Source organism: Salvelinus fontinalis, chromosome 23, assembly GCF_029448725.1.
Source record: "Salvelinus fontinalis isolate EN_2023a chromosome 23, ASM2944872v1, whole genome shotgun sequence".
Lineage (NCBI taxonomy): Eukaryota > Metazoa > Chordata > Actinopteri > Salmoniformes > Salmonidae > Salvelinus > Salvelinus fontinalis.
In genome coordinates this window covers 2,567,040-2,586,494 of record NC_074687.1, presented here as the reverse complement: position 1 = coordinate 2,586,494, position 19,455 = coordinate 2,567,040, and the positions used below count along the sequence as shown (strand labels likewise).

The 19,455-nt window shown below is 43.7% G+C and overlaps 1 protein-coding gene across 4 annotated transcripts in view; it reads right to left on the bottom strand.

Annotated features, from left to right (window-relative positions):
* LOC129820696 (unconventional myosin-XVI-like) overlaps nt 1-10,512 on the bottom strand; it is a 132,919-nt gene extending 122,407 nt beyond the window's left edge. For all 4 annotated transcript variants that reach the window (XM_055877557.1, XM_055877556.1, XM_055877559.1 and 1 more), the window contains exon 1: nt 1,201-10,512. The gene's annotated coding sequence lies outside the window, so the exon portion shown is untranslated. The remainder of the gene's footprint in view (nt 1-1,200) is intronic.
* Nucleotides 10,513-19,455: the final 8,943 nt, after the last annotated feature.

Genomic DNA, 19,455 nt, shown 5'->3' with positions numbered 1-19,455 from the left:
TAGAAAAACTCTGAATGATCGGCTATGAAAAGCCAACTGACATTTACTCCTGAGGTACTGACCTGTTGCACCCTCGACAACAATCAATCAATCAATCAAGTTTATTTTATATAGCCCTTCGTACATCAGCTAATATCTCTAAGTGCTGTACAGAAACCCAGCCTAAAACCCCAAACAGCAAGCAGTGCAGGTGTAGAAGCACAGTGGCTAGGAAAAACTCCCTAGAAAGGCCAAAACCTAGGAAGAAACAACCACAGGGATTATTAGTATTTGACCCTGCTGGTCATCTGTGAACGTTTGAACATCTTGGCCATGTACTGTTATAATCTCCACCCGGCACAGCCAGAAGAGGACTGGCCACCCCTCATAGCCTGGTTCCTCTCTCGGTTTCTTCCTAGGTTCCGGCCTTTCTAGGGAGATTTTCCTAGCCACCGTGCTTCTACACCTGCATTGCTTGCTGTTTGGGGTTTTAGGCTGGGTTTCTGTACAGCACTTTGTGACATCAACTGATGCAAGAAGTGCTTTATAAATACATTTGATTTGATTTGATCTGTGACATTTATTTTGAACTGGACTGTATTCACAGCATTAGTGGTCATGAGTAGATGTGCTTGTTTTGAGATCAAAGCCAGAGCTTCATGTAGCCATGTGTTCATATCCTTTTCTAGTTAGTGAGTTATTAACCCAGATATAGATCATTTGTAGTCAGCAACAGGGGATTGATTGCTTCCTACAAGAGCACAAAAATGGGTAGTTACCCTCTTCCTGGGGCGTGATGTAAGGGTTGGCTTGTCCCGCCTAGGACAGGTGCACAGGGCATGGGATAGACATGCTCCCACACACCCAGACTATTAATTCCTATATACACCACTTCCCAGAAATGTGTGTGTGGGCCTGGGTGTGTGTGTGAAAAAGTGCCTGGGAGGCATTGTGAGAGACTCTGTGTGTGTGTGTGTATGTGTGTGTGTGTGTGTGTGTGTGTGTGTGTGTGTGTGTGTGTGTGTGTGTGTGTGTGTGTGTGTGTGTGTGTGTGTGTGTGTGTGTGTGTGTGTGTGTGTGTGTGTGTGTGTCTTCTGGGCTCAAAATATTCCTCTTCCCATCTTCTGTGTGGACAGACAGACAGACAGACAGACAGACAGACAGACAGACAGACAGACAGACAGACAGACAGAATAGGGAAGCAGAGACAGCACCACACACCTGCCATCCTTGGAGTTTGCACTGCTGCAGAACAAAGCGACATTTCTCCTCTGATGAAAGCTTCTTCTTGTAAGCTAGAGTGGTGTCCACTAGGTCTCTGTACCTAAGACATACACAGGACAGAAACCATCAGCACACAGCAAGTACACATCTTATTACATTGGATCAATACATCCATTACATCAAATCAAATCACATTTCATTGGTCACATACACATGGTTAGCAGATGTTATTGGCCACATACACATGGTTAGCAGATGTTATTGGTCACATACACATGGTGGGCAGATGTTATTGGTCTCATACACATGGTTAGCAGATGTTATTGCGAGTGTAGTGAAATGCTTATGCTTCTAGATCCGACAGTGCAGCAGTATCTAACAGGTCATATCTAACAATTCCACAACAAAACTTAATATCTAACAAATTCCACAACAAAAGCTAATACACACAATCTAGTAAAGGAATGAGAATATATAAGTATAAAATATATGGATGATCAGTGACAGAGCAATTAAGATGCAATAGATAGTAAAGAATAGATAGTAAAGGATACAGTATACATGATATACATACTATGAGATGACTAATGCAAGATATGTAAACATTCTTAAAGTGGCATTATTTAAAGTGACTTGTGTTCCATTTATTAAAGTGGCCAATGATATCAAGTCTGTAGGTAAGCAGCCACCTCTCTGTGCTAGGGATGGCTGTTGAACAATCTGATGGCCTTGAGATAGAAGCTGTTTTTCAATCTCTCTGTTCCAGCTTTGATGCAGCTGTACTGACCTCGCCTTCTGGATGGAAGCGGGGTGAACAGGCAGTGGCTCGGGTGGTTATTGTCCTTGATTATCTTTTTGGCCTTTCTGTGACATCGGGTGCTGTTGGTGTCCTGGAGGGCAGGTAGTTTGCCCCTGGTGATGTGTTGTGCAGACCGCACCACCCTCTGGAGAACCCTGCGGTTGTGGGGGATGCAGTTGCTGTACCAGGTGGTGATACAGCCTGACAGGATGCTCTCAATTGTGCACCTGTAAAAGTTAGTGAGGGTTTTCGGTGACAAGCCACATTTTTTTTGCTATTGTGCCTTGTTCACCACACTGGCTGTATGAGTGGACAATTTCAGTTTGTCGGTGATATGAACACAGAGGAACTTAAAACTTTCCACCTTCTCCACTGCTGTCCCATCAATGTGGATAAGGGGGTGCTCCCTCTGCTGTTTCCTGAAGTCCACGATCATCTCTTTTGTTTTGCAAGGGTTAACATGTTTAAATGTTTTACTCACGTTGGCCACGGAGAAGGAGAGCCTACAGTCTTTGGTAACGGGCTGAATAGGTGGCACTGTAATGTCCTCAAAGCACATAAAAAAGTTGTTTCATTTGTCAGGAGGGGAAGGACTTCAGTGTGACACCGCCTAATGGCATGGCTTAATGGTAAGGCTCGGATTTGGGCTGGTGATGGCACAGTCTGACCCTAGACGTGTGTCTCAGGCAGGTTATGAAGACCAGAACCACATACAGAAACTCTTTTCAGTTCTGGTGGGGCCTCTCGGATGACCCGCCCATTCAGAAACTAGAGGGGTCATAGGTTAATGGGGGTCAAAAGGCGGGCCAGCTCCGCAGCATCTGTTCCTATCGGTGTTGCCAGGGGCAACCACTGCTGTGAGAGGTCAGTTGGAAGAGGGGGAGGGATTGTTTTGGTCGAAGAGGAGAGGGACAGAGTGGGTCAGCTCTATATTGTGTTGTTAGAGACAGTCTTTGATCTTTTGTGTTTGGGTGGAGAGAACACTGGTAAGGGATGTCTGGACAACTTTAACAACATGAATAACATACAGTATATTAACACAGCTTGATTAATGTGGGAGATTTTAAGAGAATAACTTGCGGGTTGAGTAATTTGTGGGGCCTTATGTCATTGGAAAAGCCAATTAAAAGGGTTGAGATTCCCATTCTTCAGTTGACCAACAGATGTGCGGTGATCATTCTAGCAATAAACAAGCTGTTATGCATTCTTCAGAGTCAGATAGTTACCCATATACACTGCTCTCTAAAGTTAGGATGCAGTGAAGTTAGGGTCAGCTCATCCCATATCTGTGGTTAAGGTTGACTTCTACCCAGAGTACATTATCCAGGTGGGTGCTGTACACCCTAAGGTCTAATAACACACTCATAGTAGCCTTTATCCAATTACAGTTAGACTTCTCTGTGTGATCTGAACTTCCTCTGTTTCTGCGCCAGCTGATGTGTGACCCAGAGTGCAGACAGACAGGCTGTCCCTGTGTGATGATGTCACAGAGCGTCCCTGTTAAATGAGGCAAACCTAATGAGCAGATGGTCGGAGACATAAACCGCTCGTATTGTCAAAGTGTGTGTGTGAACTGTGTGTGTCTGTGTTAGTAGCGTAAGGTGGTTTAGAGTCGTCTGGAGAAGTCCTGTCCAGAAAACCTGTACTGTGTTTCTGTATATGTGTTCATGTGCGTGTGTGTTTGTGTTGGTGTGCATATTTCAATGTGTGCAAAATATGTTTGAATTAGAGGAGTGGGTTCTCTCTGAACTCTCCATGTAAGTTAATGTCCAGGCCCACATACAGCACTACAGTGTCCCCCAGGACTCATAAAACACAAAGGACCTCTGTAAACCCACAACCTCACCTGTGTGGCTATGAACACTATCAATGGCCCCCAATTTTACAAGACTGAGGAAGGCCGTGTTGTATGGAGTCAACTAGGTTGAAATCGTGCCTCTGATATGAGTTTAAATAGGGGGCAGAGGGGGTCTGGGGTGGCCCCTACTTGACCAGGGGCCCATCAGAGTGTCCTAAATTAAATAAAAGCAGGATGGTGATGTCTGGACTCTAACCCACTCTAACCCTATCTAACCCACTCTAACCCTCTATAAAGCCCTAATGGCTGATCACATTCATCACATGACACTTCACATGATATTAGTGTAGCTTACAGGCTTTGCTAACTAGCCAAGGGTTCTTCATCCACAGTGAGTTCCGTTGGAATTTAATGGTATTGGTCACTGATTACACAAAAGTGACTATTGCGCTTTGTGCTGATTGTGGTTTCAACCAGAAACCTTAGAAAAAATAAGTATAGCTTGACTACAGTAAATCCAATAATAGCAGCTTTACTTCCACAATCCAATAACTGACCCCTGACCTGAAGAAGTTTTTGCTAGTAAAAAAAAAAAAAAAAGCTCAGAAAGACATCAGAAATCAATGAAAGGGGGCAGGTTTACAAGAGTGCAAAGTTCAAGTGGTATTATCTGACCTTACACAGTGCTGGAATATAAACCTGTCAACAAAACACATACTGTATCAGAAATGACAAATAAAAGCAACAATAAAATAGATTAAACCATAAATCAATGCAGCTGAGCAGTCCATACTAATGCAATTGAGATATCTGAAGTCTGCATTCTATTCCACCTCCGCACTTGATTAACCCCTCTCCCTGTATCCATTCATTCTAAACGTCTGTGTTGAGACCCGGGGGTGGGGAAAAAGAAAGAAAGAAAAAAAAGAGAAAGAGAGAGCGAGAGAGAGAGAGACAGAGACAGAGGCAGAGACAGAGACAGACAGAGAGAGAGAGACGCAGAGAGAGACAGAGATAGAGACAGAGAGACAGAGACAGAGAGACAGAGACAGAGATGGCACAGGTCAGGGTGAATGGACTTGGAGTATAAACACACGTGCGCACAGAAAAAGACACAAAAATGTGCACGGCTGCATGCATGCACAAATGCATATACACACAAACATACAAAATGTACACAAAATGTACACATACACATGTACACGGAAAGTATTCATAACCTTTGACCACATTTTGTTATTTTACAGCCTTATTCTTGAATAGATTAAATATTTTTTTACTTCAGCAATCTACACAAAATACCCTATAACGACCAAGTGGAAACAGGTTTTTTTTTTTTTTGCAAATATATCCAAAAACAAAAAACAGAAATACCTTATTTACATAATTATTCAGACCCTTTGCTATGAGACTTGAAACTGAGCTCAGATGCATCCTGTTTCCATTGATCATCCTTGCGATGTTTCTGCAACTTGTTCGGAGTTCACCTGTGGTAAATTTAATTGATTGGACATGATTTGGAAAGTCACACATCTGTCTATATAAAGTCCCACTGTTGACAGTGCATGTCAGAGCAAAAACCAAGCCATGAGGTTGAAGGAATTGTCCGTAGAGCTCCGAGACAGGGTTGTGTTGAGGCACAGATCTGGGGAAGGGTACCAAAACATTTCTGCAGCATTGAAGGTCCCCAAGAACACAGTGACCTCCATTATTCTTAAATGGAACAAGTTTGGAACCACCAAGACTCTTCCTAGAGCTGGCCACCCAGCAAACTGAGCAATCAGGGGAGAAGGACCTTGGTCAGGGAGGTGATCAAGAACCCGTTGGTCACTCTGACAGAGCTCCAGAGTTCCTCTGTGGAGATAGGAGAACCTTCCAGAAGGACAACCATCTCTGCAGCACTCCTCCAATCAGGCCTTTATGGTAGAGTGGCCAGGCAGAAGCCACTCCGCAGTTTAAAGCATATGACAGCCCACTTGGAGTTTGCCAAAAGACACCTAAAGACTCTCAGACCATGATAAACAAGATTCTCTGGTCTGATGAAACCAAGATGGAACTCTCTGGCCTGAATGCCAAGCGTTACGTCTGGAGGAAACCTGGCACCGTCCCTACAGTGAAGCATGGTGGTGGCAGCATCATGCTTTGGGGATGTTTTTCAATGGCAGGGACTGTGAGACTTGTCATGATCAAGGGAAAGATGAGCAAAGTACAGAGAGATCAGAGATCAGAGATGAAAATCTGCTCCAGAGTGCTCAGGACCTCAGACTGGGGCGAAGGTTCACCTTCCAACAGGACACCAACCATAAGCACACAGCCAAGACATTGCAGGAGTGGCTTCGGGACAAGTCTATGAATGTCCTTGAGTGGCCAAGCCAGAGCCCGGACTTCAACCTGATTGAACATTTCTGGAGAGACCTGAAAATAGCTGTGCAGCAACACTCCCCATCCAACCTGACAGAGCTTGAGAGGATTTGCAGAGAGGAATGTGAGAAACTCCCCAATTACAGGTGTGCCAAGCTTGTAGCTTCATACCCAAGAAGACTCAAGGCTGTAATCACTGCCAAAGGTGCTACAACAAAGTACTGAGTAAACGGTCTGAATACTTATGTAAATGTGATATTTCAGTGTAATTTTTAATGCATTTGCAAAAATGTCTAAAACCTGTTTTCTCTTTGTCATTATGGGGTATTGTGTGTAGATTGATGAGGAAAAAAACAATTTAATACATTTTAGAATAAGGATGTAACGTAACAAAATGTGAAAAAAGTCAAGGGATCTTGAATACTTTCTGAATGAACTGTGCATGGACTCACATCCTTACATCCATCTGCAACTGCACAGACACAAAACTTGTTCAAAAAGCATAGTTCAACAGGAATGGACGAGCCTCATATTGAGGTCTTAAAGTCTCCCAAGTTACAGCTGACTCTATTCTGACGTTTCCAAATGTGTTTTGAAAATGGTATCATTCCTTCAACTGGGTACAAAGCTATCATTAAACTAATCCCAGAGTCATCAAAGAATGATCCAGGGGTCCCATTCAATTACAAACGCATCCGCATTATTAGCATAGTCTGCATGTTAAACTCTGGGATGCTAAACAACAGGTTGACTCAGTATTTGGAAATGTCAGAATTACTTGTACATGAGATTGTGTTTCATTAAACATGCCTTGTATAGATTTACATTGCATTCACAAAGTATTCACACCCCTTGACTTTTTACACATTTTGTTGTGTTACAGCCTGAATTTAAAATAGATTAAATTGCGATTTTTTTGTCACTGGCCTAATACACAATATCCCATAATGTCAAGATTTTGCAAATGAATTACAAATGAAAAGCTGAAATGCCTTGAGTCAATAAGTTTTCAACCTGTTTGTTATTTATGGCAAGCCTAAATAAGTTCAGGAGTAAAAATGTGCTTAACAAGTAACATAATAAGTTGCATCGACTGACTCTGTGTCCAGTAATAGTGTTAAGGATTAGCCCCTATTTTTTTCAATTTTTCCTAAAATTACATACTCAAATCTAACTGACGGTAGCTCAGGCCCTGAAGAAATGATATGCATATTCTTGATACCATTTGAAAGGAAACACTTTGAAGTTTATGGAAATGTGAAAGGAATGTAGTAGAATGTAACACAATAGATCTGGTAAAATATAATACCAAGAAAAAACCAACCGTTCTTTTGTATTTTTTTTTTTTTACCATCATCTTTGAAATGCAAGAGAAAGGCCATAATGTATTATTCCAGCCCAGGTGCAATTTAGACTTTGGCCACTAGATGGCAGCAGTGTATGTCTAAAGTTTTAGACTGATCCAATGAACCATTTCATTTATGTTCAAAATGTTGTATCAGACTGCCCAAATGTGCCTAATTTGTTTATTAATAACTTTTCATGTTCAAAATCATGCACTCTACTCAAACAATAGCATGGTATTCTTTCACTGTAACAGCTACTGTAAATTGGACAGTGCGGTTAGATTAACAAGAATTTAAGCTATCTGCCAATATCAGATATGTCTGTCCTGGTAAATTTTGTTGTTACTTACAACCTCATGCTAATAGCATTAGCCTACGTTAGCTCAACCATCCTGCAGGGGACCCACCGATCCCGAAGAAGTTATTAACATGATTTTTTAATGACTACCTCATCTGTGAACCCCACACATATAATTATATGTAAGGTACCTCAGTAGAGCTGTGAATTTCAAACACAGATTCAACCACAAAGACCAGGGAGTTTTTTCAAAGGCTCGCAAATAAAGGGAAAGGGGAAGGGAAGGGCACCTATTGGTAGATAGGTAAAAAGCAAACATTCAATATCCCTTTGAGCGTGGTGAAGTTATTAATTACAATTTGGATGGTGTATCAATACACCCAGTCACTACAAAGATACAGGCATCCTTCCTAACTCAGTTGCAATTAATTGGATGCAATTAAATCTCTATGTAGAGGTCCAGTCTCCCGTATACAGGTACATGAGTTGAAGACTGGATGGTTTCTGTTTGGAGTCAAACAAGGAAGTGTGCTTTCCCAAACGTTGTTTGCCCTTTTGGTGAATGACTTGGCCCAGCAAATCAAGCATGCTAATCTAGGAGTTAAATTATAGGACACGACCCTGGGTAAACTATTGTATGCAGATTATATTGTCATCCTTGAAGAGAGTGAGATTGTTCGGCAAGGTATGTTGAACACTGTCATTCTCTGGTGTACAAAATGGAGATGAATGATTAACCAAGATAAACCCAGGTAAAACCCAGATTAAGGGTAAACTAAGAAGTATTCATACCTCGCCTACGGAGAGGGTGATCACACAGATTTTTGATTTGATTTTGGAATTTTGGAACAATGCCCCTAAACTACACTTGCTCATATACGAACACCTTCCCAATATTGAGTTGCACCCTCTCAGAACAGCCTCAATTCGTCAAGGCATGGACTCTACAAGGTGTCGAAAGCGTTCCACAGGGATGTTGGCCCATGTTGACTCCAATGCTTCCCACAGTTGTGTCAAGTTGGCTGGATGTCCTTTGGGTGGTGGACCATTCTTGATACACACAGGAAACTGTTGAGCATGAAAAACCCAGCAGTGTTGCAGTTCTTGACTCAAACCGGTGCACCTGGCACCTACTACCATACCCCGTTCAAAGGCACTTAAATGTTTGGTCTTGCCCATTCACCCTCTGAATGGCACACATACACAATCCATGTCTCAATTGTCTCAAGGCTTAAAAATCCTTCTTTAACCTGTCTCCTCCCCTTCCTCTACATTGATTGAAGTGGATTTAATAAGTAACATCAATATGGGATGATAGCTTCCACCTGGATTCACCTGGTGAGTCTATTTTATGGAAAGAGCAGGTGTTAATCATGTTTTGTACACTCAGTGTATATACCTCTGATTCCTTTTTGATGAATGTATGACCTTTGAGGAGGGTATAAAGACCTATAACAGATACTGCAGGTAGAGCATTGGGGTCAACTTAAAATCTGTAAAGACCTTGGCTATCGTACATATTCATAGCTCTATAATTCATGTGTGTGTCCTTTTCTGAACTCCTGAAATCTGGGGTTTGAAAGAATCCAAAACAGCAAACTCTTTCAGAATAGAGCCATACAATGTTTTCTGGGAGTGCATAGGTTTTCCCCACATCTAGCTATTGAAGGAGACATGGGTTGGGAGCGCTGTGAAGTAAGACAGAGGAGTGAAATGATTAGGTTATGGAACCTCCTTATCAATATGCCAGAATAACAAAAAAGGTGTTCAACTGGGATAAAACACACAATTACTCAATGCCACATTTCAGGAAGCTGATCTACAACACATATTTAGAAATAAGTTTCGATGCAATGTCAAGATGATCAAACATATTGTAAGTTAACCTTTAACCACAAAGAAAAATGGTTGAATGATATATGGCTTAAACGGCAGGTACATATGGGGCTGCTGGTAGCCTAGTGGTTAAAAGCCTTGGGGCATTAACTGAAAGATCGCTGGTTCATATCCCTGAGCTGACTAGGTGAAAAATGATGGATAATCATGAATGGATTGTGAATAATCATGAGTAGTTAGGCGTACAGGGGCAGAACAATCACCCCCCCCCAAAAAATGCTATTGGTAATGATGAGATTAGCATGTTTTTTGTAGCCTTTGAACAGCAACTCACTCATCATTATTCATGATTCATTCATGAATTTTCTTAATCATGGCATTATCAGGATTAACTTAGACGTGTTCAGAAACATCTTATCAACTTAGAAAGAAAATTCTCCAGTCATCTTTCACCATTCAATTCCTATTGGGCAAAACATATTCAAAAACACAACCAAAACAAACTGAATGCATCCAATGAGATTGTAGAGTCACAAGCTTGATCTAGACATTGCATGCTAGAAATATGGGACAAAATACTAAACTTTTGACTATTTTAATACAGTATAAGTGAATTTGTGCAAATTCTTAGGATTCTTCAAATGGGGGGACTAGAGACTAATGGGGACTCTAACTCCAAAAAGCTCTGGGACACTGTAAAGTCCATGGAGAACAAGAGCACCTCTTCCCAGCTGCCCACTGCACTGAGGCTAGGTAACACGGTCACCACCGATAAATCCGTGATAATCGAAGACTTCAACAAGCATTTCTCAACGGCTGGCCATGCCTTCCTCCTGGCTACTCCAAACTTGGGCAACAGCTCCCCCCCCCCCCCCCCGCTGCTACTTGCCCAAGCCTCCCCAGCTTCTCCTTTACCCAAATCCAGATAGCAGATGTTCTGAAAGAGCTGCAAAACCTGGACCCATACAAATTAGCTGGGCTTGACAATCTGGACCCTCTATTTCTGAAACTGTCCGCCGCCATTGTCGCACCCCCTATTACCAGCCTGTTCAACCTCTCCTTCGTATCATCTGAGATCCCCAAGGATTGGAAAGCTGCCGTGGTCATCCCCCTCTTCAAAGGGGGAGACACCCTGGACCCAAACTGTTACAGACCTATATCCATCCTGCCCTGCCTATCTAAGGTCTTCGAAAGCCAAGTCAACAAACAGATCACTGACCATCTCGAATCCCACCGTATCTTCTCCGCTGTGCAATCCGGTTTCCGAGCCGGTCACGGGTGCACCTCAGCCACGCTCAAGGTACTAAACGATATCATATCATCATTGCTTTATCCTAGGAATACCTAGGATAAAGCAATCCTTCTGCCCCCCCCCCCCCCCCCCCCTTAAAAGATCTGATGCACTATTGTAAAGTGGCTGTTCCACTGGATGTCATAAGGTGAATGCACCAATTTGTAAGTCGCTCTGGATAAGAGCGTCTGCTAAATGACTTAAATGTTAAATGTTAAATGATAACCGCCATCGATAAAAGACAGTACTGTGCAGCCGTCTTCATCGACCTGGCCAAGGCTTTCGACTCTGTCAATCACCATATTCTTATCGGCAGACTCAGTAGCCTCGGTTTTTCTAATGACTGCCTTGCCTGGTTCACCAACTACTTCGCAGACAGAGTTCAGTGTGTCAAATCGGAGGGCATGTTGTCCGGTCCTCTGGCAGTCTCTATGGGGTACCACAGGGTTCAATTCTCGGGCCGACTCTTTTCTCTGTATATATCAATGATGTTGCTCTTGCTGCGGGTGATTCCCTGATCCACCTCTACGTAGAGGACACCATTCTGTATACTTCTGGCCCTTCCTTGGACACTGTGCTATCTAACCTCCAAACGAGCTTCAATGCCATACAACACTCCTTCCGTGGCCTCCAACTGCTCTTAAACGCTAGTAAAACCAAATGCATGCTTTTCAACCGGTCACTGCCTGCACCCGCACGCCCGACTAGCATCACCACCCTGGATGGTTCCGACCTAGAATATGTGGACATCTATAAGTACCTAGGTGTCTGGCTAGACTGCAAACTCTCCTTCCAGACTCATATCAAACATCACCAATCCAAAATCAAATCTAGAGTCGGCTTTCTATTTCGCAACAAAGCCTCCTTCACTCACGCCGCCAAACTTACCCTAGTAAAACTGACTATCCTACCGATCCTCGACTTCGGCGATGTCATCCACAAAATAGCTTCCAATACTCTACTCAGCAAACTGGATGCAGTTTATCACAGTGCCATCCGTTTTGTTACTAAAGCACCTTATACCACCCACCACTGCGACCTGTATGCTCTAGTCGGCTGGCCCTCGCTACATGTTCGTCGTCAGACCCACTGGCTCCAGGTCATCTACAAGGCTATGCTAGGTAAAGCGCTACCTTATCTCAGTTCACTGGTCACGATGGCAACACCCACCCGTAGCACGCGCTCCAGCAGGTGTATCTCACTGATCATCCCTAAAGCCAAAACCTCATTTGGCCGCCTTCCTTCCAGTTCTCTGCTGCCTGCGACTGGAACGAATTGCAAAAATCTCTGACGTTGGAGACTTTTATCTCCCTCAACAACTTTAAACATCTGCTATCTGAGCGGCTAACCGATCGCTGCAGCTGTACATAGTCCGTCGGTATATAGCCCACCCAATTTACCTACCTCACCCCCATACTGTTTTTATTTATTTACTTTTCTGCTCTTTTGCACACCAGTATCTCTACTTGCACATGATCATCTGATGATTGATCACCCCAGTGTTAATCTGCTAAATTGTAATTATTCGCTCCTATGGCCTATTTATTGCCTACCTCCTCATGCCTTTTGCACACATTGTATATAGATTCTCTTTTTTTTTCCTACTATGTTATTGACTTGTTTATTGTTTACTCCATGTGTAACTCTGTGTTGTTGTCTGTTCACACTGCTTTGCTTTATCTTGGCCAGGTCGCAGTTGCAAATGAGAACTACCTGGTTAAATAAAGGTGAAATAATATAAAATAAAAATAAAAGATACATAAAGTACTTTCATTTCTAAACGTCAAAACAGATATGTATGAAAATACCCTCAAATAAACGGTGACATTCTGTCCTGTCACCTCATATGAAATATTTGACATCAAATCCAAAATATTTGAGTAAAGAGACAAATGTGTTTAGTTCAGTGTGGAGAATGTTAATTGGGTATGGCAGAGTGTGGCAGTCGCCATACCCTAGCTCAATACCAACACTTTCAAATAAGCTACTAAAATCATTCCAATCCTGATTAATAGGCAAATACAGTTAACCTGTTGGGGATGGGGGCGCTGTTTAGACTACTTATGCTAATTTGGCTAATTTTTTAAACGGCTTCCCACAAAATCCTTGATCGTACAATATGCATATTATTATTATTATTGGATAGAAAACAGTCTATAGTTTCTATAGGAGTTGAAATTTTGTCTCTAAGTGGAACAGAGCCCATTCTACAGCAATTTCCCTGACATGGAGTCAGATTTGAGAAATGTTGGCCACTGTTCTGAAGTCATTTAAAAGGGCACTGTCGTTGCTATGACTATACGGACACTTCTTACGTCTTCCCCTGGATGCCTTTACGTGATGACGATTCCAACGGGGTCGATTGCGCGTTCACAGGCCCTACAAATGAAAAAACCCTGAAGCTAGTCATTCTTTGGGAGCTGCGTCATGAGCCAAGAGGACACCGGCGCGCACTTGTTCCAAGCGTTAGTTTAGCCTGTTATATTTCTCCGGTCATCTTTTCACTCGTTATAGGAGTTAAAAACATCATAAGGTAGTTAATTTAAAGCGTTTTATAGCAATTTATATCCGTTTAGTGCGATTTTGGGACATTTATTTTTGCAACGATGTGAAAAGTTGGGCACGCTTTTCAGTTCATCCCGAACGCAGTTAACATTTCCACATGGCAAGAGGACAGCTTTCCACCAAAAGACGATTTCTCCCAAGAAAGGATCCTTTGCCCAAGATACTGATGGAAGAACAGCTCAAGGTAGGACATTTTTATTATGATAAATCGTGTTTCTGTCGAAACATTTTAGTGGCTTAGGACGCCATGTTTTTTGACGTAGCTTCGCTTGGCGCAAACTGTATTGAAAAGTAAGGATAAATTAAAAAATGTAATAACGCAATTGTATTAAGAATTAAATTGTCTATCAATCCCTGTCCACCCTGTATTTTTTAGTCACGTTTATGAGTATTTATGTATAAGAGTAGATCACTGTCTAAGTGGCGCAAGGACATTTTCTGACCAACTGAGCTACATTTCACATTGTCTAACCATGATTTTGGGGGCTAAATATAAACATTTTCGATCAAACTGTATATGCATGTTGTAATGTGATGTTACAGGAGTGTCATCGGAAGAATTCTGAGAAGGTTAGTGAAAAAATTAATATCTTTTGGCGATGTTGACTTTTATCGCTCACTTTGGCTAGAATCAATGCTGGGCTGCTAATTGCTATGTGCTAAGCTAATATAACGATTTATTGTGTTTTCGCTGTAAGACACTTAGAAAATCTGAAATATTGTCTGTATTCACAGGATCTGTGTCTTTCGATTCGTGTATGCTGTGTATTTTTACGAAATGTTTGATGATTAGTAGTTAGGTAAACACGTTGCTCATTGTAATTATTCTAGTCCATTTGTGATGGTGGGTGCAATTGTAAACTATGAAGTCTACCTGAAATATGCACTTTTTTCTAACAAAACCTATCCCATACCATAAATATGTTATCAGACTGTCATCTAATGAGTTTTTTTGTTGGTTAGGGGCTATAAATATCTTAGTTTAGCCGAATTGGTGATGGCTACTGGTGTTGGTGGACAAATAAAAGATGGTGGATTATGCTAATGTGTTTTTAGGTAATAGATGTACATCTTTACATATTGTGTCTTCCCTGTAAAACATTTTAAAAATCGGAAATGTTGACTGGATTCACAAGATCTGTGTCTTTCATTAGCTGTATTGGACTTTAATGTGTGAAAGTTAAATATTTTAAAAATATATTTTTTTTGAATTTCGCGGCACTGGTTTTTCAGTGGGGGGGGGGGGGGTGTGCCGCTAGCGCCACGCTGATCCTAGACAGGTTAAACTGGATTAGCAGGATGACTTTAGGACCATGCGGATGGCTCAGAGCTGACAGGCAGGCTATTTGCCCGGCTGGCTGAGAGCACTGAGGTATGGCGTGCATCAACGCAGCTACACTGAACAGCGCAACATTTCTCTCAAAACAGTGCAGCGGTGGAAGATGGCTGTAGTAGATGGTCCATGGATAGGTAACTGCTGTTTGACTTGACATGAAACTAAACTTGTGTTTTTATCCCGGTGCTGAGTTAGTGCATACAGTAGCAGCTAATTGCTGTTTGGGATGTGTTTGTAAAATGTTAAGTCCCCTATCGACTGAGGTGAAGGACTCATTCAAGGTGATAATGGCTGGAGTCAATTTCGCTTGTTTTTGCTGTTCCAAAAATAGCATTTTAGAGTTTTTAAATTGTGTAGAAATGTAGTAAAGGAGCTTCGGTTGTATACAAATTCCTTGGAGGGAATACCCGAGGTTTAGCTGAAACTACACCTCTCATATGGAGGGGAGTGTTTTGTGGGCGCCGACAGAGATGGACGCCTCGCTTCGCGTTCCTAGGAAACTATGCAGTATTTTGTGTTTTTTTTTATGTGTTAACCTAATCTTAGGTTTCATTACATACAGTCGGCAGGAACTACTGAACATAAGAGCAACGTCAACTCACCATCTTTACAACCAGGAATATGACTCTCCCGAAGCGGATCCTGTGTTTTGCCTTCCAACCAGTACAATGGATCTGATCCCAGCCGGCGACCCTAAACAACGACGCCGTATAAGGGGCAAACGAAGCGGTCTTCTGGTCAGGCTTCGGAGACGGGCACATCGCGCTCCACTCCCTAGCATACTACTCGCCAATGTCCAGTCTCTTGACAAGAAGGTTGATGAAATCCGAGCAAGGGTAACATTCCAGAGAGACATCAGAGACTGTAACGTTCTTTGCTTCACGGAAACATGGCTCACTTGAGAGACGCTAACGGAGTCGGTGCAGCCAGCTGGTTTCTTCACGCATCGCGCCGACAGAAACAAACATCTGTCTGGTAAGAAGAGGGGCGGGGGTGTATGCCTTATGATTAACGAGACGTGGTGTGATCATAACAACATACAGGAACTCAAGTCATTCTGTTCACCTGATTTAGAATTCCTCACAATCAAATGTCGACCGCATTATCTACCAAGGGAATTCTCTTCGATTATAATCACAGCCGTATATATTCCCCCCCAAGCAGACACATCGATGGCCCTGAACGAACTTTATCTGACTCTATGTAAACTGGAAACCACACACCCTGAGGCTGCATTCATCGTACCTGGGGATTTTAACAAGGCTAATCTGAAAACAAAACTCCCTAAATTCTATCAGCATATCGATTGTGCTACCAGGGCTGGTAAAACCTTGGATCATTGTTATAATAACTTCCGCAACACATATAAGGCCCTCCCCCGCCCTCCTTTCGGAAAAGCTGACCACGACTCCATTTTGTTGCTTCCAGCCTACAAACAGAAACTAAAACAGCAAGCTCCTGCGCTCAGGTCTGTTCAACGCTGTTCCGACCAATCTGATTCCACGCTTCAAGACTGCTTCGATCACGTGGATTGGGATATGTTCCGCATTGCATCCAACAACAACATTGACGAATACGCTGATTCGGTGAGCGAGTTCATTAGAAAGTGCATTGACGATGTCGTACCCACAGCAACGATTAAAACATTCCCAAACCAGAAACCGTGGATTGATGGCAGCATTCGCGTGAAACTGAAAGCACGAACCAACACTTTTAACCAGGACAAGGTGACCGGAAACATGACCGAATACAAACAGTGTAGCTATTCCCTCCGCAAGGGAATCAAACAAGCTAAGTGCCAGTATAGAGACAAAGTAGAGTCGCAATTCAACAGCTCAGACACAAGAGGTATGTGGCAGGGTCTACAGTCAATCACGGATTACAAAAAGAAAACCAGCCCCGTCGCGGACCAGGATGTCTTGCTCCCAGACAGACTAAATAACTTTTTGCTCGCTTTGAGGACAATACAGTGCCACTGACACGGCCCGCTACCAAAATCTGCGGGCTCTCCTTCACTGCAGCCAAGGTGAGTAAAACATTTAAACGTGTTAACCCTCGCAAAGCTGCAGGCCCAGACGGCATTCCCAGCCGCGTCCTCAGAGCATGCGCAGACCAGCTGGCTGGTGTGTTTAAGGACATATTCAATCAATCCTTATCCCTGTCTGCTGTTCCCACATGCTTCAAGAGGGCCACCATTGTTCCTGTTCCCAAGAAAGCTAAGGTAACTGAGCTAAACGACTACCGCCCCGTAGCACTCACTTCCGTCATCATGAAGTGCTTTGAGAGACTAGTCAAGGACCATATCACCTCCACCCTACCTGACACCCTAGACCCACTCCAATTTGCTTACCGACCCAATAGGTCCACAGACAACGCAATCGCAATCGCAACCACACTGCACACTGCCCTAACCCATCTGGACAAGAGGAATACCTATGTGAGAATGCTGTTCATCGACTACAGCTCAGCATTTAACACCATAGTACCCTCCAAACTCGTCATCAAGCTCGAGACCCTGGGTCTCGACCCCGCCCTGTGTAACTGGGTACTGGATTTCCTGATGGGCTGCCCCCAGGTGGTGAGGGTAGGTAACAACATCTCCACCCCGCTGATCCTCAACACTGGGGCCCCACAAGGGTGCGTTCTGAGCCCTCTCCTGTACTCCCTGTTCACCCACGACTGCGTGGCCATGCATGCCTCCAACTCAATCATCAAGTTTGCGGACGACACTACAGTGGTAGGCTTGATTACCAACAACGACGAGACAGCCTACAGGGAGGAGGTGAGGGCCCTCGGAGTGTGGTGTCAGGAAAATAACCTCACACTCAATGTCAACAAAACAAAGGAGATGATTGTGGACTTCAGGAAACAGCAGAGGGAGCACCCCCCTATCCACATCGACGGGACAGTAGTGGAGAAGTTGGAAAGTTTTAAGTTCCTCGGTGTACACATCACGGACAAACTGAATTGGTCCACCCACACAGACAGCATTGTGAAGAAGGCGCAGCAGCGCCTCTTCAACCTCAGGAGGCTGAAGAAATTCGGCTCGTCACCAAAAGCACTCACAAACTTCTACAGATGCACAATCGAGAGCATCCTGTCGGGCTGTATCACCGCCTGGTACGGCAACTGCTCCGCCCACAACCGTAAGGCTCTCCAGAGGGTAGTGAGGTCTGCACAACGCATCACCGGGGGCAAACTACCTGCCCTCCAGGACACCTCCACCACCCGATGTCACAGGAAGGCCATAAAGATCATCAAGGACAACAACCACCCGAGCCACTGCCTGTTCACCCCGCTATCATCCAGAAGGCGAGGTCAGTACAGGTGCATCAAAGCAGGGACCGAGAGGCTGAAAAACAGCTTCTATCTCAAGGCCATCAGACTGTTAAACAGCCACCACTAACATTTAGTGGCCGCTGCCAACATACTGACTCAACTCCAGACACTTTAAAAATGTAAATTGATCGAAATTATGTAAAAATGTATCACTAGCCACTTTAAACAATGCCACTTAATATAATGTTTACATACCCTACATTACTCATCTCATATGTATATGTATATACTGTACTCTACATCATCTACTGCATCTTGCCATCTTTATGTAATGCATGTATTACTAGCCACTTTAAACTATGCCACTTTATGTTTATATACCCTACATTACTCATCTCATATGTATATACTGTATCTGTCTGTCGCCTCCTTTGAATTCCATGCTGTCACAGTTACCAGCCCTTTCAAGCTTAACATCCTTATCATTTATCGCCCTCCAGGTTCCCTTGGAGAGTTCATCAATGAGCTTGATGCCTTGATAAGCTCCTTTCCTGAGGACGGCTCACCTCTCACAGTTCTGGGTGACTTTAACCTCCCCACGTCTACCTTTGACTCATTCCTCTCTGCCTCCTTCTTTCCACTCCTCTCCTCTTTTGACCTCACCCTCTCACCTTCCCCCCCTACTCACAAGGCAGGCAATACGCTTGACCTCATCTTTACTAGATGCTGTTCTTCCACTAACCTCATTGCAACTCCCCTCCTAGTCTCCGACCACTACCTTGTATCCTTTTCCCTCTCGCTCTCATCCAACACTTCCCACACTGCCCCTACTCGGATGGTATCGCGCCGTCCCAACCTTCGCTCTCTCTCCCCCGCTACTCTCTCCTCTTCCATCCTATCATCTCTTCCCTCTGCTCAAACCTTCTCCAACCTATCTCCTGATTCTGCCTCCTCAACCCTCCTCTCCTCCCTTTCTGCATCCTTTGACTCTCTATGTCCCCTATCCTCCAGGCCGGCTCGGTCCTCCCCTCCTGCTCCGTGGCTCGACGACTCATTGCGAGCTCACAGAACAGGGCTCCGGGCAGCCGAGCAGAAATGGAGGAAAACTCGCCTCCCTGCGGACCTGGCATCCTTTCACTCCCTCCTCTCTACATTTTCCTCTTCTGTCTCTGCTGCTAAAGCCACTTTCTACCACTCTAAATTCCAAGCATCTGCCTCTAACCCTAGGAAGCTCTTTGCCACCTTCTCCTCCCTCCTGAATCCTCCTCCCCCTCCCCCCGCCCTCCTCCCTCTCTGCAGATGACTTCGTCAACCATTTTGAAAAGAAGGTCGACGACATCCGA